The sequence below is a fragment of the Ursus arctos genome, unplaced genomic scaffold (genome assembly GCF_023065955.2).
Source record: "Ursus arctos isolate Adak ecotype North America unplaced genomic scaffold, UrsArc2.0 scaffold_111, whole genome shotgun sequence".
Classification (NCBI taxonomy): domain Eukaryota; kingdom Metazoa; phylum Chordata; class Mammalia; order Carnivora; family Ursidae; genus Ursus; species Ursus arctos.
The window spans coordinates 27,643-54,953 of NW_026622777.1; the positions used below are offsets into that span (position 1 = coordinate 27,643).

The 27,311-nt window shown below is 56.0% G+C and overlaps 1 long non-coding RNA gene across 1 annotated transcript in view; it reads left to right on the forward strand.

The window, feature by feature from the left end:
* The first annotated feature begins 4,684 nt into the window (after nt 1-4,684).
* The window catches only part of LOC130543376 (uncharacterized), a 63,518-nt gene continuing 40,891 nt past the window's right edge, over nt 4,685-27,311 (forward strand). Inside the window, exon 1 of the long non-coding RNA XR_008958695.1 lies at nt 4,685-4,756. This is a non-coding gene — a long non-coding RNA (uncharacterized LOC130543376). The remainder of the gene's footprint in view (nt 4,757-27,311) is intronic.

The window sequence follows — 27,311 nt, forward strand, 5'->3', positions numbered from 1 at the left end:
TGCAGAGACACAGAAAGTAGGTTAGTGGCTGCCTACGGTTGGGGTGGTGGCAGGGAATGGGGAGTAACTGCTAATGGATACAGGGGGATTTCTTTTGGGGTGAAATGTTCTAAAGCTGGACGGTAGTGATGTTTTTACAACTTGGATATACCAGACCCCACTGAATTGTACACTTTGACGGGTGAACTGTATGGTCCGTAAATTCTACCCCAAAACTGGTGTAGGACAGAAGAGCCTGCCCTGCCGCCCGGGGACTCCTTAGTCAAGTCCTGGCCCCCTCTTGACGTTCAGTCTTCTCTGCAAAATGGGGCAGGAAGATGTGTCTGCCTTTGTTCCTGTGGGACCGGATGTGGTGACAGATAGGAAACCGTTTCTCATTTTAAAGTTTCATTTAAAAGTTTCATTTTAAGATTTCATTTTGTATTTACATTTATTGCGAAGGGAAATGTATGCACATTGTACAAAATTCAAATGCGGACACAGTGAAAAGTCAGTCTCGTTTTCTGGGCTGATGGAGAGGTTCAATGTCTCGGTAGGGGTGGTGATCGCACAGATGCGTGCATTTGCCAAAGCTCATAGGACGGAACCCTTAACAATGTGAATTTCACCGTCTGTCAATAAATAAGACATTTAAAAATATGTGAAAGCAAACCTCTTCGCTCTCTCCGCTCTCTGTCTCCCAGCCCCCCCCTTCCAATTTCCCTGTCGGAGGCACGGGGGTTGTTTCTAGCTCGGTGTGGTCTTTGCACACACGAGCAAAGAAAATATGTTGTTATATCCCTTTTGTACACAAATGTAAAAAAAAAAGTACTACATACACTGATCTGCCCCTTGTTTTTCCCCCTAAAAACATGCCTGGAGATGGAACCAAACAGCGGAGCGGGGGGTGGGGGGGCTTACAGGGTTCCATACGCGTCCGCACGAACGTGCCGGGATGCGGCTAAGTGCCTCTCTCCACGGACAGCGGACGTCTTGGATCTTTCCGATCCGCTGCTATTACGAAGGGTGCTTCGGTGAATAACCTTGTGCACAGAATTATATCATTTTTCACAATTGTGAGCAGTCTCTGGAGCATAGATTCCTGGAAGTAAATGCTGGGCCGGCGGGTGTGTGTATTTGGAATTTTGACATTGTTTCAGAGGGTTCCAAGAGTGTCTGCTTCCCCACGCTATTGCAACAGGGCGAGCCATCCAACTTTTTATTCTGTCCGTGTGATGAGTGAAACATCTCAGAGTAGTTTTAATTTGCATTTCTGCTGTTAAGTGCGAGACGGGGCCCTTTTGTTGTACGTTAAAGCATTCTTTTCATTTCCTTTTCTGCTCGTAAACTCTGACCAGTTTTTCCCCTCTTGGGTATTTTTCTTATTGATTTGCAAGCGCTATTTATATATGGGGACATTGGCTCTTTGCTTGGAATGTAAGTTGGACACATTGTTTCTTTTATAGGTTCTATGGATGTTCGCTGTTACCATGAAACTCTGGGCACAGGAAGACATTGTCACCATTTTTCTCTGAGTACCGTTTTTCAGGATAGGTGTGGGGAGGGTTCTGGTCCACATGGATCCCAGACAACCATGTCCCTGCCCCATTTCCACGCACACCCTCAGGTGACCGGTTGACTGCCTGGATCAGTTACTTGCAGCCAGGCCATCCTTAGTGGAGAGAAGCGTCGAGCACAGGGGTGCCGAGACCCGTGGCAAGCCCTCGTCGATTCTGAATGCTTGGTCACCCGCTCCGTGCTGGTCCAGCGTATGGCACAGGGACTCACTGGTGAGTCAGACTGTCTGGCTCCCCTGAGCTGGCTCACAGGCTGCTGGAAGATCCCGGCACAACCGGGGCCCAGACACAGATGGGTGGTGGCAGCCCCAGAGCTCCAGGGCCCTCCTTGCCCAGCTTGCCTCTCCCCAAAGAGCTCGTGGGTCCGGTTGGGGCGGAGGGGGCGGTCCGCAGAGGGGTGGATTGGTTTTAATAAAAGCAAGAATCTTGCTGTCCCCGGCCCTGTGGAGTCTTGGTCTCCCTGGCACGCGGGAGCTCTTAATGGTACTCACTTGTAGGGTGGCTGTGGGCCCAGCCGAATGGAAGCAAGCAGCAAGCACGTGCCTGACATGTGGGGCTGAATGTGACAATTCCACACGGGTGTGCCAGGCGGCATGAGGGCGAGCTGTTTGGTCTGGGGGGACACGGAGCGGGGTGCCCCTTCAAGTGGCTACAGCAGCAGCAGTGGAGGCCGGGCTGTGGGGGTGCGAGCGGATGCAGGGTGTTCCCCAGCCGGCTGTCCTCCTAGCTCCCGGAGGAGGGGGCGGCAGGGTGAGAGTAGGGCTGGGTGTAGACGTGCAGCATGTGGGTGTGCTGTGTGTGTCTACAACGAGGCTGTGGGGGGGCTTTCGGGAGGAGAGGAGTGTCTGAGAGAGAAGACGGAGATCTTGCCTCACAACAGACAGACCCACCGAGGGAGGGCAGGCTCCAGCTTTCTGCAGCCCAGGGAAAGACTCCCTCCAGTCTCCTCCCCTGGGGTCCCCCTTCCCAGCTTGAGGGGTGTCTGGGCTTTTAGGGGGCAGCAGCACAACTCTGCCCTCCCCAAGAAAACAAGGGCATATTTCAACATCTCAAGGAGCTGGGGAGGGAGTCAGGGGTGAGGCGCAGAAAAGGCCTGAATGTCCGGCAGGAGAGCTCCCCTCAGGCAGGAGCACGGCTCCAGGGGAACCAGGTCAGGGACTTTCAAGGCCCTGGCGCGCTGGGGAGGACATGGGAAAGGGGGCCTCATGCCGGCCTAGGCTACAAAGGGGCAGTGCACCTCCATTAGGGACCTAGGCGAGAGAGACCCCAAGGCCAGCCTCTGTCCCCACATCCTGTTCCCAGGAGATCTGAGCGCCCCTGTGCCTGGACTCAAGGACAGCACAGCCCCAGATAGCGGCTCCGTCCTTGACCATCATCCTCTGGTCCAAGAATCCAGGGGAAATGTGGTGCCATCACCCCCTCCCACCCCGTCCCCCTTTCGGGTATCGCCTGCAGGAACGTCGAATTTGGCAGAGGTCCGGGGTGGCATGGGAGGAGCGTGGAGGGTGGGCGGCGGCTGGATGGAGTTTATGGGCTGCGGAGAGGCCGCTGGACCGGATCCGGCCCGGAGCCCCGCGCCCATCCTCGGCCTGGACAGCCTTCGGCCCGGCTGCGCGAAGCCTCACGCGTCACTCCCACCGGGCCCCGGGCCTCCTCCGGGAGGGAAGGGCACCCCGGGGAAAACCCCCTCGCCCTCCAACAGCCCCCTCCCCTTTGCCGCGCGCGCTCTCACAGGCGCGCAGCCCGGCCCGGTAGCCTCTGCCTCCCTTAGTCCGCCCGGGCAGGACCACGCCGCAGGTGCGCAGCGCAGGGGGTGGGGTCCGGGGGTCGCGCCCCGCGCGGGCCACGGTACCCCACTCCGCAGCTCCAACGCAGCGGCTTGGGAAGCGGCGTGCAGGCCGTGCCGGACGGGGGCGCTCTTGAGCCTGGTTTGGAATTTTTACCCACCGCGCAAGCCGCAAGCTGGGGCAGGGGCGGTGGGCAGTGGGAGCCGGCGGCAGGCGGTGTGGCCGCTGGGTGAGGGCTCGGGCGCCTAGCGGGCTGCGGATTTAGAACCCAGTTTAGAGGCCAGCCGAGTGATTTCGGATCCCCGGGTATTCCGTAGGCGAATGAAGGGGAAGGGGGATAGGTGGGAGGGAAGTCCGCCAAACCGAACCTTCCGGGAATCGGAAGGGGCCTGGCTGATCCCTCCCCCCACCCCGGGCTTCTCCCCAGCCGAAGGTGGGGGCGAGCAATGGGAGGGGTGCAGGTGGAGGTCAACCGTTTGGGGAAGGGCAAGTCCCTGAGGGCCCGACCACCCTCTCGCTCCCACCCCCACGTGCCTAGCCCTCCTAGTCCCCGGATACGCGCGCCCCTGCGGGCTGTGCATTTGCACTCGCGGACGCGCGCGCCCACACAGGGTCTGACTTCAGGTCAACTTTCACGCGGCTCCCGGGTGTGAGCACACGGCCGTGTCCGCACGCGCGTGCACACCTCCGTCTTCGGTGCCCACCTCCCGTCGCCTCCCAAAGTCTCGACTGCTAGACCCCGGGGGCTTCGGCTCCAAACGGTGGCCTGGGGCGGGCCAGGAGGAGGGGGCGAGGCAGCCTTCGGGCTCCCCACGCCGCCCCCACGGCGCGATCCAACTTCCCCTCCCGAGGCCCCCTCGGGACACCCCAAGTCCACCGACGTGCGGGAGCCACACCGCCGCCCGCCCTCCGGCCGCCCCCGCCCGCGTCCCCCGCCCCTCCTCCAGCCCTCCCCGCTCCGGCTCCTACAGGAAACCTTCGATCACGCTCAGAAAGAATGTGCTACAATCTCGGCGCTGCCGCGGCCGCCGATACCGCGCCCGCGCCCGATCCGGAGCCGGAGCCGGAGCCGCCGCTGCCCCGCCTGCCCGGCCGGCTCCGGGCTCGCAGCGCGCGGTCCCCGCCGCCGCCCCGGGCTCGCCCCGTGCTTGACGCAGTGAGCGCCGCAGCCCGGCTCCCGCCGGCTCCGCTCCGCTCCCGGTCGCAGGCCGAGCCCAGCCCGGCGGGCTCCGGGAGGGGCGGGCAGGGCGCGAGGGGGAGGAGATCTGTCTGGAGCCTGCGAGCCCGGCGGAGGAAGAGGAGGAGGAAGGAGGGGAAGCCGCCGCCGCCGCCGCCGCGCTCCGGGGATCTGGGCGCGCGCGCTCCGCTCGCCGGTGACAGTGGCGCCAGCCCCCGGCCCGCACCCAGGCCCAGGTAGGAGGAGGATGGTGGGGGGAGGGGGCTGCGGGGGCGGGGGTCCCCTCTGCCGCAGCTGCGGAGCTGGTGGGTCCCCGCCCCTGGGGGAGGTGGGGAAGATGCTCTCCGGGGCGGCAGTGGGGGCGGGCGCGGGGACCCCGGCGGCTCTTGCGGCCCGGGCCGCCCCAGCCCCCGCGCCCTGTCCTGGGCGTCCGCGCCGGGGCCGAGTCCCCCCGCCCGTGTGGCTTCGGTTGCGGCGCGTTGGGTCCGCGGTTTCGGGGCACCCCCACACACACGCACCCCGGGTTCCGAGGCGGGCGCACCCGAAGTTAGCGGTCGCCGAGCGCCGGCCGGACAAACTTCCCTCCCCGACGCCGCGGCCCGAAGGCCCGGGACTCTGGACCCCTTGGGCCAGGAGGCGCCTCGGGGACCCCGAAACTTTCCTGAGCGCTGTGAGAGCGAAGGGCGGGCTGGACAGGGAGGGGGGACGGGGTGGTCTTGACAGCGAGTGCGTGGTGGTAGCCGCGGCGCCCCAAGTTGGCCCCGGGACTGCCCCCCCAACCTGGAACCCCGTCTCTTAGTGGAGGGCGGGCAGGGAGCGGAGTATAGGCGCCTAGCCTTCGCGCAACCAGAATGGGGGAAGCAGCGCTCCGCCCCGCGCCTCTGGAGCCCTTGGAGGGGGTGTTTCAGGACAGCCCCCCCCCCCCCCGTTCGCCGGGCTCTGCCCGCAGCTGCTGAGCCGGCGGGAAGGACCCGGTTCGCGGCTATTAATAGGCGCCTGTGACCCGAACCTTTCCAGGCCCGGGAAGCTGCGAAGCTGGGCTTTGCTGCGGGGTGGGGCGGGACCCCAGGCCCAGAACTGGTTCCCTTCCTGGCTCTCATCGTCTCTATCCTGTCTCTTCCCTCCACGCCCTCCCTCCCCGCTCTCCTCCCAGTCTTTCTATCCCGGTCTCGGGTTGTCGCCCCCCCCAACTTTTTCTCTTCCCAAACTGCACGGTGTGGCCTGTGGCCACCCGCTCAGTCGGGGCCGGGCCAGATTGGCCCGATCTGAGCACAGTCCCCAACAGAGCCCTCCTCGGCTGGATGGGTGTGGGGTTCCTCAGGCCAGACTGCCAGGGACAAGCGGGGATTTCCTCCCATCAGCGCCTCTTCTCCCAGCCTACACAGCGACGCTCCACACCTTCGCCCCCCCCACCCTGCAGGCCGGTTGCCGCCCCATTTGAGGGGCAGTGAGGAGTGGGGTGGTCGCCGCGGGCAGCCCTGGGGAGGCGTGGAGGGCAGAGGGGACTCGGGAAGCTCCGGAGAGGGTTTTGGGGTGTAGCTACAGCTGCCTGCGGAGGCAGGAGGCAGTGTCCTGGTGGCCTCCCCTTTAGCGTCGCCTGCGCGCACCCCCGAAGGCCCAGGAGGATTCCGTCTCCTCCCCCCACCTCATCCCAACGCTCAGATCCGAGCTTGAGTGGATTTGAGGATTTGGGGGGCGGGGAATATGGAATACTTCTTGCCGTCTGCCCATCTGCAGAGCCCGGCTCTCAAGCAGCTTGGGGGTCTTTGTCCCCCAGGGCTGGCCGCCGGCCCCGCCCCCTCCGTTAACTCGGGGACCCCAACGCCTTCCAGCAGCGCTCACGTGCCGCGCTCGGCAATCTCAGAGCTTTGGTGAGCGAGGTGTCGCATCCTCTCCCCTGCTCTGGGTCTGGGGGTGGGGTAGGGGGCGTGGATCGCAGTCCTGGGTTCCTGACAGATGTCCTCGCGGCGGCGCCGGCGTCTCTGTAACAGATTTAATGACTTACACGCAGACCGCCAATCGGCGCGGCCACGGGGGAGGGGCGACCCAGCTGACACTAGGGGGACGAGGTCGCAGCCGGATGGCGCAACCTCTGCTTGGGGTAGGGGGCGCAGTGGCAAGGACCCCGACGCCCGCCGTTTGGCCCCGCCTCCAATCCTCTGCACCCCTAACTCTGGGCTTTGCTCTCTGTGCCTGACCACGGATCCTCCGGTTGCGGGTACCTTCCCTCGAGGACTTCTATCCACACACACCCCCCCCCGCCCCCCATTGACCTCTGAGTCCCTCCGCGGAGCCCCGACCCTGGGCGGACACATACTTGCATGGGGTCCGCCAGTGTCGGTCAAGCGCATGCTAAGGCCTCTGGCCTCTGCTTGCACGCTGCAGAAATGGGCTCATAGCCCTTGCTACAGGGGAGTAGTGAGAAGGTCGTGATGGAAGTCTGGGCAGGTGCCTAGCACAGTCCCTGGCACACTGGAGACGTGCGTCAAAAGCCTACCTGATCCTTCCAGAGCCAGAGCTGCTTGGGTCTGGGGGAATCAGTCAGAAAGGGAGGGGGTCGTCACCACTGGCCGGGGTTTGCCTAGGAAAGGCTGCACATGGATCTCCTGTCACTGCTGTGGGTTCTCTGTGCAGAGTGAGGCCAGAGGCTGGAAGGTTGCTTTGGGGGACCTACTCAGAGAGACCAGGGTTGCCTCTGGGGGAGGACCAGTTTTGCCTCCATTCCAAGCGGCAACTGGAAAGGCCTTGTGAACAGCACTGAGGAGAGGGGAGACTGGTCACCGCCTCTCTGTCCCCTGTGCCCAGGCCTGGCGTATCTGAGGCTTGCAGTATGTATTTGGTGATAAACAGGGGCCTGCCCTTGGCCTGCACCTGCTGGGACAGGGGTGTGGGTAGGGGGCAGCCCAAGGAGAAAGGCTACATACAGCTCAGGTGCCCTAAATGGCCCAACAGCCTTCTTCCCCGTGCCTGGAGCCATATGTGACTGGGTTACACTGCCCCCCCCCCAGTTCTCGTAAATAATCATGGGGGCACACCGGCTCTTGTCCTAGCACCCCCTTTATGCATCCACCCTCAACTGAGCTCCAACAGACAGGCAGGAGGGGGCCACAAAGCCCTAAATCCCTCAATTCTGGCCTGGCAGGGGGTGGGCAGCTCAGAACCCACTCCCCCCTTCCTGGTCAGCCTTCTGTGCCCAGGCAGGGCTGGGTTGGGGGGCTTGCCAGTCCATATAGGACTTGCTTGTGCTGTGGACGTTCATTCACATTCTCTCTCCGGTCCCCACACACTATAGGATTTATCTTGATTTGCTGCCTTTGAATTGAGTCAACTCTTTTGTATGCTCGGTGAATTGCCCAGCTGCTGGCGGGGAGCGGAGAGCGTGCTGGGGGTACTGAGGCCGGGAATCATAGGCGGGCGGGGGACAGGAAGCGGGGAGGGGGCACGGGCACCAGCGGGGACACGAGCGAGTGGGCCCTGAGCTGGGAACCCGGTTGGCCGAGGGGCATGCCCAGGCCTGCCCTGCTCGAGCAAGGAGTCCGGAGGGGTCGGGAGGCTCCGTCCTAGGGGTCGAGGTTGCCCCTCGGCCTCTGCTTGGATGGGCTGTGTCGCGTACGGCAAACGTCAGGACCTCTCTTGACTCAGTTTCCTCGCCTGTAATATGCGGGCAGAGGGGCTTTCACACGCAGGTTGTGAGGGTCAAACTAAACGGGAAGAGTGTGTGAGAACCCCCGGAGTCATCCCAGAGGTGGGGGTGAGTGAGGGAAGGAAGGGGAGCCAGGGCTGGGGAGAGGGGGCGGCCCTACCTGTGCCCCCCCCCCCGCGTTCTCTGCCTGTCTTCTCCGACGAGGGCTGGACTGACGGGCCCACCCGGGGCCTGCGGACGCCCTGGCTTGGCTTCATGTCGTGGGGGTCGTGGGTGTCTCGGGCCGGCACCAGCTGTCGCGCGCTCCCCCACCCGCGCGCCGCCCCCCGCCCCCACCTGGATGTGGGAGGAAGGGCAGGAAGGGACGGCGAGGAAACCAGCCCTCTTGCGCTTTCGAGTACCCCCCGCCCTGCCCCCTCCCCCCACACCCCTTCCCCCGCCAAGCGGCCGGGAGGGAGGGGAGCGGGGCGGGCGCGGGCTCGGAGCCGGACTCGCGCCGGGAGCGGGCGGGCGCGGGAGGGGCGGGGGGAGGCGCGGGGCGGGGCCGCGCGCGGATCGATGGGCGAAGCTGGGGAGGAATCTCAATCCCCGGAGCGAAGTTAGAGCCTGGAGGACGGCGGCGGCGGCGGCGGGCGCAGCCCGGGAGCGCGGCCCGGCGGCAGGTAAGCGCGGCGCCCGGGAGCCCGAGGCCGAGCGCGGCGGGCGCCCAGCCTGGGGGCGCGGGACCCCGCCGGACTCCGCGCGCTCACCTGCGCCCCCGGCCCCGCGCGCCCTCTGAGCGCGGCGGGCAAAGTTGGAGGAACTTGGCGCGGGCGCACGGCTCAGCCGGCGGAGCGGGGGTCCGGGTCGGGGTCCTGCTGGCGTCCCCCGGTCGCTGCTGCCCGTCGCACCACTGCTTGCTCCGTGCCCTTGCCCCTTCCCCAGCCCTCTCTCCCCTCGGCGGTCCCCTTCGCGGTCCGCGCCGGGTCGTGCGCCCCAGAGCGGCGGCTGCTCCCTGTAGCCGACCCTCCGCGGCCTTGAGTCCGCTATCCCCGTCGGTGTCCGCCGCACCATCCCCGCCCCGTCTGCCCTCCCGGCGTCGCGCGCCTCCCCACCCGGCACCGGGACGGTCTGGCCACAATCGGGGGAGGGGCCGCATTCCACGGTCGCTGCCGCGGAGTTGAAACCCTGGCGTCGGGGGTGGGGGCCTTTGCCTCTGAACTTGGTGGATATTCTCCACCCCTCCCCCGACCTCGGACCCGTTTTTGTCGTCATGGCTTTGGGGGGAGTGATGCTGAGCCTCATTGCCCCCACCTGCCTCTGAAGACAGGAGTCTTCTTTCAGTCCTTTAAAATCCTCGCATCACCTGCTTGCAGCCCAGGGTAGGGTCCCTGCAGGTTTTCCCCCTCCAACACAGACCAAGGGCCTCCGGCGTCCAAATCAGACCCTTTCAGGCATCAGCTGTGTGACTTTGGGGGCGGGTAACCTCCCAGAGCCTCACTTTTCACACCTGTAAAATGGGGGTATGATGATAATGTGTACTTTATGGAGGAAACACCACCGTGAAGGCTTAGCACTGGGAGGGCCCCTGGAGGTCTTTCCTCCAGGCTTGGGAGACCAAGCCAGGTTTGCACTGCCCAGCAGAGCCTCAGGTGTGAGCTGCTTCTCTTTGGGCCCGTGCATCACGGAGCCCATGCTTGGATGCAGCTGTGTCTGCCTTTTACCTGCTATATTGGGCTGGGGGCTGTGCAGAAAGCATTCCCCGGGGACTCAGATCCTATGAGCCTTGGGGACGGGAGCTTTTGAAGTGTGCAGAGCACAGGGAGTTAGAACAGGCAGACCTCTCCACTCTGTCTTTCACAGGGGCCATCTCCGAAGAGACCCCCAGCCTCTGCCCAGCCCCAAGACGGAACGAGAAAATGGGGCTATGTTGTTTTAAGCCACAGAGACTCTGATCTATCCCACCTCGCCAGCGCCCTGGCCTCCTCTGCCCTGGTTCCTTGCAGCTTTTAACTGAATAGCCTGGGGCGGGGGCAGAATCATCGCCCCATGCCTGATTTGTGCCTCACTTTGTCAGAAGAGGAGAAATACCTGGAGCTAGAGGGACAAACTCCAGACGGTGGGGCTCGTCAGAGGGGGACGCCCACCTTTACCCTGGATCTAGGGGGTTGGAAACAGGCCAGGACCCCAGCCAGCACTTGGTCCCTCGTCTTCCTGGGCACATGCCAGGGGTGGGAGGCGGATCTGAACACCTTCCAGTGGGCAGACGATCTCCGACTCAGAAAGGTTGGGAGCCATGCTCTCCCCGCGTCAGCTGGACTCTCTCCTGGGGACAGCTGTGTAGCCCTCCCGGTGGTGAGAGGCCTGCCGCCCGCGTAGAATTTCCGAGAGCAAGCCATTCTTGACTCTAGGAAAAGCCGGGATAGGCACCTCACCCTAAGTCCTGGCAAACTGGGTGGGGGGATGTGGTGGGTGTCTGCACCTGTGACCAGAGGAAGGAAGGAGGAGCAATGCTCCTTTCCTCATCACCCCCACAGAACTCTCTCTGGAAAGCTCAGAAATTCTTCCAAATGCCTTGGAAAGCAGGTGCCCCACACCTGGGCTGGGGAGAGGCTGCTGCTCCTTCACCTCCCTCCCTACCCCCCCCCCCCGAAGAAACAGGTGGTCGGGGTCCCCAGAAGAGCCTAGGGCCAGAGCTTGGACCTTCCCTTAGACTCTGGGATTGAATCTTCGGACCCTAAATGTCTCGTCGTCATCTTCACCTGTTCCAGGGGAGAAACACGAGTGAGGCCAAAACCGTGGCAGTGACTCAGATCCGTGGAGTAACACGGGATCGTCAGCCTGGGTCCCACATCTGTGTGTCTCTAACACACACATGTGTGCGCAAACACACACATGTGTGCGCACACGCACACCGCTCGAGATCTCAGGGGGGTTTCCTAAGCACTCAGGAGCCAGAGCCCCCGCCCCACCTGCTGTCCCTTACCCGCTAGGGGCCCAGTGCCCGTTAGCAGAGGACCCTATTCCGGAAGATGCCGTAGCAGCAGGGAAATTTACGAGCGGAGGCGCATGGACTCGGGGTGTTTGTATATCTCTGCAGGACGCGGGCAGACCCCGTAGATGCCCGGGTGGGTGGCGGGTAATGCATACACAGGGAGGACGCAGGATGAAAAATGCCCATGAGTGACAGGCAGGAGATAGATCTCCAGGGCCGGGTGACGGGGCCATAAATTTCCGGGTGTGAACCTGGAGCGGCTGGTGGTGTTGCCGCGGACATTGGATACATTTGTCATCTCTGCGGTCCCTGCCGTGCCCCCCACAGCGCCCTTCCCTTTTTGTGTGTCGTGGATTCCGATTTCTTCCAACAGAGGCTCGGGTGTCCACTGGCCTTGGGTGCGTGGCTGATGGTGCCGCCCACGCGGGGGACGGGAGCTCTGACGTGGAGGGGACCTTGCTGTCATCCATCCCAGCACCCGCTGCACGTGTGAGGAGACCGAGGGCGGGCTGTTGTGTGAGGTCGCACAGCGAGTGGGGGCAGAGAGGGGTAAAGGGGTCCTGTCCCTGTGTCGTGGTCGGAGCTAGGCAGGCAGACACAGACTCTACTGCTAGGGACACCTGTTCCCTGTGCACCCCCCACCTCCATGCACCCTGTGCCAGCCGCTGGCCCTGGAGGGGAGCAGGAAGTGGGGTGGGGCTGTGGACACTCAGCTCCTTTCTCTGGGCCTGCCTGTCCCTCACCGTCCAGCCCACCTGCCCAAGTCCGGCCGGCTGAGACCTGGCTTGACCAAGCTCTCCTGGGGGAGAGGAGGGGTTGGAGGGACCATCCTGGGACCCAGTGGCCATAGGGGGGCAGGAAACAAGACTCCTAGCTATTGGAGCTGGAGGAGTCCCTGAAGGTTTACTCAGCAGCCGTATTGACGGCCTACTGTGTGTGCTGCCTGGGGCCTTGGGATGAGACTGTGACAGGACTCTGGCATTGGTGCAGCTTGTGTCCGGGCGTGGGGACAAAACAGATGATAAACTGGACCACATGAACATATATACACAGGCCCATCTTCCAGAAGGGTCTAGCATCAGCTAAAGGTCACACAGCAATGGGGGGAGGGGGCAGGGCTGGAATCCTCCTGGGAGGGAGCGAGGACCAGATGCTTGCCTCCTCCGGGCTGGCCTCAGGCTTGGAAACTAAGCAAGAACTGAGACCTGGGGCAGCAGGAGCCCAATTGGGTTGACTGCTTTCTTAGGGTCAAAAACAGGCCGAAGCTTGGCTTCCTGCTCTGTGGGATGAGGAGCAGTGGGGAGACTGAGTCACGGAGGCTGGCCTAGCATCTGAGTACTGGGGCCAAGGCCACACTGAGGCCTTTCAGTAGCAGCCCCCCCCCCCCGACCCTGGGGCTGTTCCGTGGTGCTGTCTCTGACTCAGCCCCCCGGACGCCTCCCTTCCTGCCCGACAATGAGCCTTAGTTCCTCCGAATTCATGGCCAGTCTTGCCTTTGGGGTTTCCCTCCTCTGTGAGCTGGCCTCCAGCTCCTCCTGGGGGGACTGCTCTGCCTGGGCTTGGGGGCTTCTAGAGGAGGGGTCGGGCCAGCCCCTAAATGGTGGGTGGGTGGCATGTGGATGACCCAGAAGGAAGGGGCAGATATCTAGGCTCAGAGGCCTATGGGGGAGCAGTGAGCGGAGCTGGGAGAGGGGCCTTGCCAGGCAGCTGGGCAGTGAGGGAGCTGACCCCACCCCAAGGCCCGGGGATGCCGTTCAGGGCACCTCCCTCCTCCGGCTCTGGGGATGGGCTTCCCCAGCCACGGGGCTTGGCTCCCCGTCTGTAATGCCTCTGCACCCCCAGACAAGGCTGGGCACCGTGCGAGGGGTGAAGAGGGTGGGGGGCTGAGGCTTGGGAACTGTGCGGCAGCCCAGCGGCCATCAGTATGGGTCTGTGACGCTCCTTGGTGCCTCTGATTCAACCCCTCCGCTTAACAGATGGGGAAACTGAGGCCCAGATAGTGCAGCGGGCCGGCCTCAGAGCAGAGGGGAACATCCAGGCTCAGCCCTGCATCTCACGTCCCGCTCCACCTTGGAGAGAGCCCAGGGTCTTTTCACAGCTTCCTGGCCTCACAGACAGGGCTGCAGAGGCCCTGCCCGCCACTCTGCGGGGTGGAGGCGAGGGTGCGCACACAGCGACTGGCCTGTGGGCGGCCACCGCCCGCCCCCCTTAAGTCCTCCAGACGCTCAGCTCTCTGCTGTCTGCCCCTCCAGCGGCTACTTCTGCAGATCGGCATTGAGGAAGCCCCGGGCCTCGAGAGCCGTCCATGGCGCGGCAGACAGGCACGGGGTACAGGGGGCCTGACCTGGCCCCGGAGATGTGCCGGGGGCTGGCCGGGTGCAGGGGGAGCCCTGGAAGATGAGTGGCAGCCCAGAGGCTCCCCCGTGCTCACCGACAGATTCTGGTTTTATTTCCAGCAGGATCCAGCAGAGGCACCTCCTTGTCATTAGCTCCCTTTAATTAAAAAACCCCGGAGATACGAAGCAGGCCACCGCGCGGCCCCACACTCAAGCATGAGGCTGGCTGCACCGGCTCGCTGGCTGGGGGGGGGGGGGGGACTGCGTCCAGGCAGGGGCTCTCGGGACCCTTACGGCACACAGTGTGCACCGTGGGGAGAGGCAGCAGGCGGGCACATGGAGTCCCAAGGAGTGGCTGGGTAGGCTCCCAGATGGCTGCGTCCACCAACCCTTTCCTCCACAACCAGCCTGGAAGCCCGAAGGGCCAGGAACCTCCCGGATGTGTCTCGTGAGCCTGCCCTGGGCCTCCGCCATCTCCACTGAGTGCTATCCCCTGTCTCTGAGAACCCTACAGAGGCTTCTGGAAGGACCCGGCTGGGACCTGGAAGGTCGGGGCTGGCTGAGCCTTGGTGCTTTCATCTGTCAGATGGGCCTAAAGCACAACCCAGTCCTCGGGTGTGGGGACTGGAAGTGGAGTCGGGGGCTGGGGTGCCACGGGCCCGTCAAGAGGCCTGGCTTGTGAGCTGGCTCACTTCCCCTCACTGAGCCTGATGTCTCTCTAGCGGGAGGGCGGGATGGGGTAGGTGGCCGGCTGTGGTTGAGTCTGCTCGGACCCAGGTTCCCTGGAAGACAAAGCCACTGCTGTTCGTAGAGTCCCCAGAGCTTCTGTTTTGTCGCCTGCGGCCTCAGCCCCACAAGCCTGGCTTCCTCGGGGAGGCCCTGGAGTGGCCCTCTTGTCCCTCTGTGCCCTGCCATGCAAAGAGGCAGGGACAGAGGGTGCTGGGGAACGGGCCAGCAAGTGCGAGAGCCCCGGGCAAGACCAGAGTGGCTGACCACCAGGAGCAAGAGGCCAGTAGGCAAGGTCGGGGGGGTGGGAGGTGAGAGGGTGGCAGAGTTCTTCGGAAGAGCTGGGTCTCCTTCTGTTTGCCTTGGGGAGCTTTTTGGGGAATTTGAGCTGTCAGTGACGAGGATGGCTTCTCTGTTTAAGGGATCCCTCTGTCTGGGGGAGAAGGCAGGATTTTTAGGGGCGTGAATGGGAACGAGGCGCCCAGCTGGGAATCGCTCGCGATGTCTGGGAGCGATGGGGTAGCCCGCATCAGGCGGACGCCGCTGGCGACGGAGAGACAGAGGGGCAGGCTGCCTCTGTTTTGACGTCGCCTAAAAAATTAGAGCTGCGTTCCTATAGAGAAAAATATCCCATAAAGCGAACCGTTCTCCCATTTATATCTGTGATGAAACGAGGCATGCGTTGTGCAGAGAATAGGATTGTGTAAAGCAAATCGTGTTGCCCCTTTGGCATCCGGTAGCGTTTCCGAGATGTCTTTGTGGGGGACACGGATGGGTAGGAAGCCCTGGGGTCGATGTGGCGCTGAGCCCTCGGGGTGCGGGGTGGGGGTGGGGCACAGGGAGTGTTCCTGGCCGGCAGCCGGCCGGGGAGCTTCCTTTTGCAGATGCGCTCCTCAGATCTGAGTTTGCAAGTGACCGTGTGTGTGTCAGGGTGTGTGCTGTGTGCACGCGTGTGCGTGTGCTCACACACACGTGTGCAGCATGGCCTCCTTGGGGAGCCGCCCCCTCCACGTCCTGGAGACAGGAGTGTGCAGTGGCCGTCGCCCGACGAAGGGCACCTTCCCATCCGAGTCCTCAGGCTCAGGGCTTAGATTCTGGGAAATGAATTTGTTGCCTGCTTTTTTTATTTTTTGCAAATTCAGTCGAGCAGACCGAGGGTATCAAATGAAGGGTTCCTGTCGGGCTCCCGGGGCTCGCGGAGGCCCCCCGCTTGCCCTGCCCGCGCCCGGGGGCCTGGGGGAGGAGGGCAGGCCAGACGCGGGCCTCGGAGGCGTCTGCCGTCTGACAGACACGGGCTTGTTTTGGTGTCCTCATTATGCTGTCCCCACAGAGCAAGAACACGCTAGGTCTGAAGGAATGTGATTCGCCAGAGACAGCTTTTTAGAAAAACAGCTCACCAGAAGCCCGGTGCTGCCACCGGGCTTAAGCCACGCGTGTCGGGGCTGAAGCGGGCAGCTGCGCCCGGAAGGCAGACACCCACGCTCTGACGGGCGCAGTGCACACGCGTGCACACACACATGCACACGTGCCCGCAGGGCCACATTTACACACAGCCCCACTCCGGGTCGCACCCTCTCGCACGCTCGTGTGCACCTGCAGCAGACATCCCGCGTGTGCATGCACACTGCAGGTTCTCATCTCTCCGGTGCGTGTGCAAACCTGCGAGCTGGCGCTCGCTCGGGCACAGGTGTGGGGACGGGCTCCGGTGTCCTTGAGTGCGCGTGCCGCCGTACGCAGCCACGCCCTCTGGCACACACCTGTGCAGGGAGCGCCGTGCTCGAGTTTTCACATGTCCTCGTGTGCCCTGGGTGTGCTCCAGCCACTGGTGCCCAGATGTGGTCATGCCGAGTGTGCTGATACACAGGGGTGCGTTTCTCTCTGGTGGGGTCGGGAGGAGGGCCCCCGTGGGCGGCCTGTGTGGGCGGGCGTGCGCGGCTGGGCTGGGGACTCCCCTTCACCGGGCCGGGCATTGCACAGAGCCTGGGGCCAAGGGTCACGTGTCATGCCGTGCCCTCACAGGGTCCTTGGGAAGCCGGGGGAGGAGGGTCCCAGGGTGGACTGGAGGAAGGTGTGCAGGTGGAGGGCGTGGCTGGTGTGGAGGGAGCATGCCTTCCGCGCAGGGCCCATGGTGCTCACCGTTGCAGGAGGTGGGGGTGGTGGGGAAGCCCGGACCCTCCGTGGCCGGGAGGTGACAGGGTCCAAGTGAAGCCATTTCAGGCCAGAAGCACTTCCAGCTCCCACTCTCCTCTGAGGGGAAATGTCTGGAAATTCTGAATTCGGGGAGCAAATTTGGGGGTGGGGACAGGAGATGGGAGGTATTTGGTGGGCCATGCTTCAGAATCAGAGCTTTGGGGCTGTTCCAGCTGGGGAACCAGGCTGGGAGGGGCAGGGACCCGACCCCCAGCGCTCGGCCCCAGCTGTCTGGCTTCCTCAGCAACCCCCCACCCCCGGCACTCTGGACCCTTGGCTCCTGCCCCGCCTGCCGACCCCAACCCCCATCTCAGGGGGCGTCTTGTAACCACAGGACCTCTCGGCCCCTGAGGTGGGATAATTCACACGCCGCGCGGTCCCATGCTGTGTGCGGCACCCCCAGCACCCCTGACATCCTCACAAGGCCAGGGAGGGAGGGGCCATGTGCCCATTCCACAGACGAACAGACTAAGGCACTGACCGGCGACTTGGGCCAGGCTCCCTGCTCACCACCACAGACACCCCCCACCCCAGCCCATCCCCAGCCAGTCCTTTGCCCATTTTACAGAGGGGTGAGCTGAGCCTTCCTGAGGAGGGAGGAGAGTCACTGGCCATTGACAACCCGGAGCCGGCTCTGGCCCTCAGTGCAGAGGAACCAGGGCCCGCCCTGGGCGAGGGGCCACGGGAGGGGCTCGCCCCCCTCTCCACTGCTGCCCAGAGTTCTTTGTTGGACATGGTCAGCAGGAGTCAGGGAGCGAGGCAGTCATGGAGTTCGATGGTGGGGAAGCAGCCAAGGTCGCAGGGAAGTGACCCCTAGGTTGCGCTTGGAGTGAGATCCTACGGGTGACAGGGCGGCAGAGGCCAATGGCCTTGGGGGCTTGTATGTTATTCTGAAGGGACTCTGGTGCTCGGGAAGGCCATGGCCCTGTGGCGCCCAGGCAACGTGTCCTTCTCCAGCCGCTCGATGGAGGGATCATTCAGCTACGGCGACACTGGAGGTGCACAGGCCTGCGGGACCGTCATGCACCTGCCGGAGGGTGTTACCCCGATGTCTCCACTAATGGAGGTGCGCGACGTGGCCACAGGCCCACCCCCAGAGGTCCCCGTCCATCTGTGCTCTCGCCCACGCACGGACCTGCGGCTCTCTGTATATACTCCCCTCGTCTGGACGTTTCCCATCAGTTGAATCTCACCGCGTGTGGCCTTCCGCGTGCGGCTTCCTTCACGGTTTCCAGGTTCGCGCATCCCGCAGCGCGTGATGGTAGCCGGTTCACTTGGCTGAATAGGGTTCCGTTTCTCGCTATACTGAGTTTCATTTATCCGTACACTGATTCCGGGCATTTGGACAGGGTGCAGTTTGGGGCCAGTATGGAGAATGCTGCTTGCTTTGGTGTAGAGCCTTGGGTGGACGGGTGTTTTCGTTTCTTGGGCAGGGTCCCTGTGGGGAAACTGTCCCGTCGTATGGTAACTTTGTATTTAAACTGTTAACACTGTCAAGTAATTTTCCCAAGCGGCTGCGCCACCTGTCACAGCGGTGCGTGAGGGTCCCGGCTGCTGGGCGTTCTGGAGACACTTGGTGACGCGGGTCTTTCTGCCGCAGACGTCCGGTGGGTGTGTCTCGCTGTGCTTTCAGTTCTCCGTTCCCTAACGATCGATGAAGTTGAACGTTTTTCGTGCGCTCATTAAGTATTCATATTACTTCTTGGATACAATTTCTATTGAAATCTTTTGCCCATGTTAATGGGTTTATTTGTCTTATTGAGTTTCAAAACTGTTCAAAATTATTGAGAGAATTCTTTATACGTTCTGGATACAAGTCCTTTCTCAGAAATATGACGTGCAAATACCTTATTCCCAGGCTGTAGTTCATCTCTCAGTGTTTTAAAGGGTTAGACGTTTTTATTTACAGTAGAGTCTGCTTTTGTCCATTTTCTTTTCCCTTTACTGTGTTTTTTTTTTTTTACAGTTTTGGTGCTTAAGAATTCTTTGCTTAATCCAAGGTCACCAAGATTTTCCTCTATTTTTTTTTCTATGAGTTTTATAGTCTTAGTTCTTGCATTTGGGTCTGTTGTCTAATTTTTTTCCCTGAAGATTTTATTTATTTGACAGAGAGAGAGCAAGAGAGCACAAGCACGGGGAGCGGGAGAGGGGAGAGAGCCGAGCAGGGAGCCCGATGCGGGACTTGATCCCAAGACCCTGAGATCATGACCTGAGCCGAAGGCAGACGCTTAACGACTGAGCCACCCAGGCGCCCCGCAGTTGTCCTTTTTTAAGTGAATATTTGGGCACAGTGTGTAAGGGTCTAAGTTCAGTTTTTGGTGTACGGAGACCTAATTGTCCCTGCACCATTTTTTGAGCACTACCTTCTCTGCGTGAAGTTTTCCGGGGACTGTAAGGGTAAAGATTTGTTTGTGGGCTCTCGCTTCTCTTCCACTGATGCTTGCGTCTATTCTGATGTCTGAACAGCTTTGAGGACCGCAGCATTGCGGTGAAGTTTTTGAAGTGTATAGTGTTAAGTCCTCCAAATTGGTTTTTCTTCTTGAAAAACTGTTTTGGCTATTCTAAGTCCTTTGCATTTCCATGTAAATTTTAGGATCAGCGGGTCAATTTCTTTTTCTTTTTCATTTTTAGAGAGAGAGATGAGGGAGCAGGGAGCAGCAGAGGGAGAGAAATCCTCAAGCAGACTCCCCACCCGGTAGGGAACCCAATGTGGGGCTCGATCTCACGACCCTGAGATCATGACCGGATCTGAAACCAAGAGTTGGATGCCTGACTGACTGAGCCACCCCGGCACCTCAGCTGGTCAATTTCTTAGATAATTTAGGTGATTTAGAAAAATTTAGAAAAAAGCCTCCTGGGATTTTGATGGGCTTGTGTTCAATGTATCCATCGATTTGAGAATATTAAGTATTCCAATCCATGAACATGGAATGTCTCTCCATGAATTTAGATCTTTAATTTCTCTTAGCAAGTTTTGTTTTCCGTGTGCCAGTCTTGCTAATTAAATGTCTTTTGTTAAATTTATTCCTAAATGTTTTTCTGATGCTGTTGTGAATGGGATAATTTTCTTAGTTTCACTTTCAGATTGTTTGTTGCTAGTACATAGGAATAAAATTAAGTTTGGTATATTGATCTTTTATCCAGCGATCTTGCTAAATTTAATTATTAGCTAGTTCTAGTGGACTTTTTGTGGACTCCTTAGATTTTCTTCATACAGGATCATGCCATCTGCAAATAGGAGAGTTTTACATCTTCCCTTTCAAACTAGATTCCTTTTTAAATTTTTCTTGTCTTACTACACTTGGCGGGGCTTCCAGAACGTGCTGGAATGCAGAAGTACTTGGTTGCTGGCCCTACAGGAAAAGCGTTCTGTCTTTCACTGTTAAGTATGATGTTGGCCATTTTGCTCATGGATGGTCTTTTTGGCCTGAGGAGGTCCCTTGTACTCCTGGTTTGTTGCGCGTTTTTATCACGAATGGGTGTTGGGTTTGGTCAGGTCGTTTTGTTTTGTTTTGCTTTTTGCGTCTATGACATGATCACGTGGTTCTTGTCCTCTTGTCTACTAGTGTGGTATAGGACTAGTTAATTTTCAGACTCCAACCCTAAACCTAGGCTTGCTTTCCTGGGGTAAGTGCCACTGGTATAATCCTCTTTATACGTTGCTCGATTTGGTTTCCTAATAACTTGTGAAGGATTTTTGCACCTGTGTTCGTCAGGGATCTCGGTATGTTATTTTCTTATGCTGTCTTTGACTGGTTTTGGTATCAGGGGGAAAAATACTGGTCTCATAGAATGAGTACAGGAGTTTTTCTCCCCTTTCTTTTCTGAAAGAGTTCAATATTATTTCTTTAAATATTTGACAGAATTTACCACTAAAGCCATCTGTGCCTGGGCTTTTCTCTGTGGGGATATTTTAAATTATTCATTTAAAAATGGTATAAGTCTATTCAGATTTTCTTGCATCAGTTTTGATAATTTGTGTCTTTCTAGGAATGTGTGCACTTCCTCTAAATTGTCTAATTTGTTGGCATCAAGTAGTTTGTAATATTCCTTTATTCTCCCTTTAATTTCTGTAGGACTGGTAGTGATGTTTCCTCTTTAATAACTGATTTGGATAACTTGTGTCTTCTCCCCCTTTTTGTTCTTGGCCAGTCCAGCTAAAGGTTTCTTGTTTCTGTTGATCTTCTAAAATAACCAAATTTTGGTTTCATTGATTTTCTCTATTTTCTTCTGGTTTTTATTCCATCAATCTCAGCTCTGATCTTTATTATTTTCATTTGCTTTGTTTCAGTTTGCTCTGCTTTTCTAGTTTCTTAAGGTGAGAACTTAAGTTATTAAGATTTTTCTTCTTTTCTGATATGCATTGAAATCTATAAATTTCAAATGAAGCCTTACTTTCAACTGCATCTCATAGATTTTGATACATTCTGGTTTTATTTTCATTGAATTAAGGACATTTCCTAATTTCCTTGGTGATTTTTTTTTACTCATGGGCTATTTAAAACTCTGTTGTTTACTTTTCAAATATTTGAGGGACTTCTCATGATTTATTTCTTTTGTTGGTTTCTTTTCAATTCCATTGTAGCTGGAGACTATACTTTCTATGATTTCATTCATTTTAAATTTATTGAGGTTCATCTTACAGCTTGGTACACATCTGCCCTGGAGAACCTACCACGAGTGTTTGAACAGAATGTGTGCTCTGCTGGGTGGAATATTCCATAAATGTCCCCTTGGTCAACTTGGTGCTAGTGCTGTCCGTCTTCTACATCTTTGCTTGTTTTCTTACTATTCTGTCAGTTTTTGAGAGTGGAGTATTGAAATCTCCAACTATTGTTGAATTGTCTGTTTCTCCTTTTAATTCTGTTGATTTTTGCCTATGTATTTTGGGGCTCTTTCGTTATGGGCATATTCACATATAATTGTTACGTCCTCCTGAGTTATGGACCTGCTTATCATTATGAAATGTCACTCTTTGGTGATATTTCTTTCCTTTCCTTTCCTTTCCTTTCTCTCTCTCTCTCTCTCTTTTTTTTTAACAGAGGTAGAGGGTGTGGAGGAGCAGAGGGAGAGGGAGAGAGAGAATCTTAAGCAGGCTCCAAGCCCAGCAGGGAGCCAGACACATGGCTCGATCTCACGATCTCACGATCCTGGGATCATGACCTGAGCCGGAATCAAGAGTCGGATGCTTAACTGACTGAGTCACCCAGGTGCCCCAGCCTTTGGTAATAGTTCTTAAAGTCTATTTGTCTGATATTAATGTACCCACTCCTGCTCTGTCATGCATACTGTTTGCACATATTTTCCCATCCTTTTGCTTTCAACATGGTTTATTTTTGAACCTGAAGTGCAACACTTTTAGATAATCTGTATTTTGATCTTGTTCTTTTAACGCAGTCCAGCCATCTCTGCCTCTTGATTGGGCTCTTTAGACCATTTACATTTAATGCATTTTGTATTTGATATGGTTATACTTTTCTTATTTTCTACATGTCTCACCTTTTCTTCCTTCTTTCTCTTTCTCCTTTGCTGCCTTCTTCTGTGTTAGGTAAATACTTTTAGTGTACTATATTAATTTCTTTGTTAATTTTTTAAACAATATTACTTTAAGTTGTTTTCTTAGTGGCTGCCCTGGGGATTACAATATGCATCTTAACTCATTGCAGGTGATTTCAAGTTAACACTAATTTAACTATGGTGAAATAGGGAAACTCTGCTCCAGTATAGTCCCATGAACTCTTTTGTCCTTGTTCTGTTATTGTCGTATATATTACATTAATATATGCTAAGACGCCAACAATAGAATGTTATGATTATTGCTCTATGTAATCTTATGTTTTTATTTTATTTTTTATTTTTTAATTTTTAAAAAAGACTTACTTATTTTAGAGAGAGAGAGCGCACAAGCTGGGGGAGAGGCAGAGGGAGAGAATCTCAAGCAGACTCCACGCTGAGTGGGGAACCCAATGTGGGGCTCGATCTCCCAACTCTGAGATCATGACCTGAGCTGAAACTAAGAGTTGGATGCTTAACCGACTGAGCCACCTAGGTGCCCCTAATCTTATGTTTTTAAAAGAAGTTAAGGAAAGGAAAGGAAAAAAAAAAGTACCTTTATACACTCTTTTTTAAAAAATTATTTAAGTAATCTCTGTACCCAATGTGGAGCTTGAACTCATGACCCCAAGATCAAGAGCTGGACGCTCTTCCAACTGAGCAAGCCAGGCGCCCCTTATAGACTCTTCTGTCTGCCCACACATTTACCATTTCTGGTGCTCTTCTTTTCTCTCTGTGGATTTGAATTCCATCAGGCATCGTTTCCTTGTAGCCACAGGACTTCCTTTAATATTTCTTCTGAAGCAGGTCTGCCAGCACCACCTTCTCTCAGTATTTGTGAATGTCTTTAGTTTGCCTCCATTTCTGAAGGGTGGTTTCACGGGATATGGAATTCTTGACTGACATTTCTTCTTTCAGCACTTTGAAAATGCTGTTCCAGTGCCTTCTCCCCTCCATCATTTTGGATGAGAAGTCAGCCATCAGTCATACTGTCTTCACCCTGCACGGGATGGACTACTTTTCCCCATTTTCTCTCTGTCTTTCAGCTGTTTGATGATGATGTGTCCAAATGTGGAGATTTTGTTTTCATCCTCCATGAGATTTGTTGATCTTGCATTTGTTAGGTTAATGTTTCTCATCAAATTTTGGAAGTTTTCAGCCATTATTTCTTCAGATATTTTTCCTGCCTCTCTCTGTCCTCTTCTCCTGGGACTTCCATCTCACGGATGTTGGTGCCCCTGATGTCCCCCATGTTTCCAAAGGTGTGGTTTGTTTTTCTTCCCTATTTTTTCACTCTTTAGATTGGCTAATTCCATCTGATCTGCTTCATATTCCCTCATTCATTCTTCTTCCGTCTCTCACAAAGTTTCCACTTCAGTTATCGTAATTTGGAATTCCAGCATTTCCACTTTTTGAATAATCTCTCTCCTCGAGGTTCTCTATTTTTGAGTCGTTGTCATACTTTCATTCTTTAAACACAATTGTCTTTTTTAAAAACAGTTTTATGATCGTTGCCTTGAAGGCTTTGTCTATGATACGCAGCATCTTGTGACATTCATTGACGATTTTTATCAACTGTGTTTTATTCTGGGTATGAATTACCCTTTCCTGGTTCCCTGCATGTCTTGCAATTTGGGGTTGAAATGGGCATTGTAGATAATATTTTGTAGCAGCTCTTGATTTTTATCTCCCCCATTCCTGACTCAAAAGTTGGGATTTTTGCTGGGTTTTGAGTAACTCTTCTGGACTAAAACATTGAAATCCATCTTCCCCTGATGTATGACTGTTGATGTTTCTGTTTTGTCCCCCTCCCCATTTTAAATCCCTGCTATTATATTTAATTCTGGCTTCCCGAGGATCTTCTCTGTCTCTGCTTAGCTTAGGAGTCAGACAATGATTGGGCAGAGGTTGCGTGCAAACACCTGGAGCCTGTCAGGCTTCCACTCTCTGCTGAAGAATCTGCATGTGGGTTTAAGAGCACATTTAAAGACCAGGCAGTTTTCAAGCCTGCCTGGTATTTACTTTCTGCCAGAACCTCTCGTGTCTCCTCTGTGTATGTCCGCAGGCTCTCAGTAAGCCAGGGATATGTGGATTTCATGGGCCTTCTTGGCTCTCTCCTGTGTAGGTGTGCTACCCGTCAGCCGGGTGCACGTGGAGAGCTTACAGAGCATTGCTATGACTGTCACATTTCATCTCTCTCTCTGTCAGATTTCCAGCTAATCCACTGGTGTGATGCTGCCCGAGCCAGGATCACAGCCTCTGCCTGGTAGACTCTCTGGCTTTCCCCATTCACTTGCGCCGAGATTGCCACTTATTACGGACACCACTGCTGCTGATCGTGAGTTTTGTGTCTTCTGCTCTGAATCAAATCAACCTCTGGGAGTGAAGCTTCTAGTTTCCGTGGCTTTCCCTGCCCTGTGCTGCCCTGTTATGATGATGCAACAGCTGAGCTGGGAGTGGGGGGCTGGGAGCAGTTTCCGGCAAGACCACCACCTTGACCCTGTCTTATTCAAAGTTCAGTAGTTTTTCCTGCATACATGCCTTTGGTCAGTTTCTAGGATGTTGAAAATGTTATTTTTAATCGTTTTGACTAGTTTTATAGTTATTTTGTTGATAGGATTTGGTGACCTTTTCACTATAGCACGCCACAAGTCCCACCCTATGGTATTATCCTCTGAAAACAAAACTCTAAAAAACTTAGTGTTTGCAGCTCCATAGATTATCACAAAATGAAATTCACAGGACCACCATCTAGGTCAAGAAATGAGACTTCACCTGCATCTCACAAGCCCCTCCGCTCCTTCTGTTATCACCACTCCTCTTTCCTCCTCAAAGGGAAACACTTTCCTGATTTTTCATGCCGCAGATTAGTGTTTCCTGTTTCTGTGCTTTATATGAACGGAACCACACCATATGTGTTCTTTTGAGGCTGGCTTCTTTTGTTCAACAAAATATATGTGAGTCCCTAAATGTTGATGCAACGTTACATAGTACCCCGTCTATCTTGTCTACCACTGACGTACATTTGGGTTGTTTCCAGTCGTCAGTGCTTGTGGATACTGCTGTTGTGAACATTCTTGTCCTTGCCTTTTGTGGGACAGATACCTAGCAGTGGGGTTGCAGGTTTGTTCCTATGTTGGATTTTAGTGGATACTGCCCAACAGTTTTCAAAAGTGGTTGTATTGATTTTTACAGGAGCCTACCTTACCTTTTAGTGCAGTTCAGTGCTGCTTGTCCCTCGTCCTTGCCAGGAGCTTGGTATTTCTCTGTCCTTTGTTACCTCCTGGTGAGCATCTTTTCATAAGTAGATTGGCCATTTGGATATTCTCTTTTGTAATGTTCAAAACCTTTACCCATTTTTTTTTCCTACTGAGAGATCTGTCTTGATCTTACACGTTTGTAGTTTGTAGAAATTCTTTATATGTCTGTAAACACTTCTATTCTTGATTATGTAGGTGATAAGTATCTTCTCCTGTTCCATGTCTTGGTCGTTTATTTTTCTGGCTCTATCTTTAAAAGAGAAGAAGTTCTTGATTTTAACGGAGTCCAAGTCACCCTTCATGGTTAGTGCTTTTTGTTGGCTTATAACAAAATGTTTTCTCATTTCAGGCTCTCAAAGATGCTCTTCCGTGCCATATTCTAAAAGCTTTATTGTTTTACATTTGACAGTTAGATTTGTGGTCCAGCTGGCATTAATTTTTTGCCTATGGCGTGAGGTAGGGATCAAGTTTCAGGTCTTTCCATCTATTAATCCAGTTGATCTTACATCTTTTACTAAAAATACCATCCATTTTTGGTGGCATTATTTATTTAAACTTGATTTTATTTTGAGGTTACTGTAGAGTCCCATGCAGCCATGAGAAATAATTCAGAGAGATCCCATGTGCTCTTTATCAGTTCCCCACAGTGATACCATCTTGCAAAACTATAGTACCGTGTGACGACGAGGATATCGACAGTGGTACAGTCCAGCCACAGAACATTTCCATTGGCACAAAGTTCCCTCTTGTGGCCCTCTACAGCCACTCTCAGCTCCCTCCCCCCAGCCCCATCTCTGATCCTGGTAACCACTACCTTGTTCTCCATTTCCGTAATTTGGTCTTTCCAAGTCTACTATAAAAATGGAATCGTATCCTATGTAAATTGGGGATTGGATTTGTTTTCAGCAAAATTCCCTGGAGATTCACCCAAGTTGTTGTTTTTATCAATAGTCCACTCCTTTTCTGACTGATTAGTAATTTCGGACCCAGTGATAATTTTTAACCTCAGCCTGTCTACGTGGCACACTGGGCATAGGAGGTATGCATGCGTGTGTGCACGTGTGTTTGTGTGCCTTGGAGTGAGTACAACGTCAGGGCTCCACGGGATCTTATTCACCATTCCAGTCATATAATGTGTCTGGGGGCTGAGAGTACAGATGGACAAGTGAGGGGACCAACGCATGGAAGGACGCACAGGGAAAAACACAGATTCCCAGCTCAGGCCCTACAGCTGCGGTTGCTAGGGAACCATGCATGTATTGTTGGCTGTTTGGTATAATTGGGATTGCAAGTTGAACCCGTTGCCCTGGGATCTGCAGAGGGCTCCTCCAGGGAGGCCTCGGCCCACCTTTGCTGGTGGCTATACCCTGGTGTGCCACAGACCCTTGAGAAGCTGTGGAACTGGAGGCAAGGGGAAAAATGTATCTTGTTCCTCGATTTTTAGGCATTTTGTTGAATCCCCTAACCAGAGCGTCCATCCTCTGAGCCAGCCAGTGTTCCTGGTGGGGCCCAATTCAAAGCCTCTGCCGTCGTGTGCTCAGTACAGGCAGAGAGTGTGAGCTTCTTGACCAGGTTCACAGCGTCCTGAAGCAGGGTTAGCGGGGGCTGTGGAGTGTTGCTGGTGCCTGAGCTTTCGGTGGTCTCCAAGGGATCTAGAGTGGGGGAGACGAGCTCTTCCCCCAGCAGGCAGGGGTTGGAGGCATAGCCAGTGATGGAATGGGTAGTCCCAGAGCGCTTGAAGTACCTGATCCTGCAAAGGTCAGGGGTCAGGCTTTGGGGACCTGGGCTCTAGCCCTGCCCAGAACCAGCACACTGTATGCTTGCTGCGTTCTTCGTGTGGCCATAAATGGACAGGTGGCTGGGCGAGGTGGTACGTGTGTAGACGGGTGGATAAAATGGATGACGAGCGGGTGGGTGGGTGGATGGCAGAAGGATGAATGGGTGGATGGATGAATAGATGCATGAATGTCTATAAGCTGGATGCACAGATGACGACGGTGCAGATGACGGACAGGCGCGCCTGCAGGGATCAGGAAGGACAGTGTCAGTAGGGATTTCTGGGGGCTTGGAAGAAAAGGGAGCGAGAAGACTCGGCTCCAGGACTCCTGT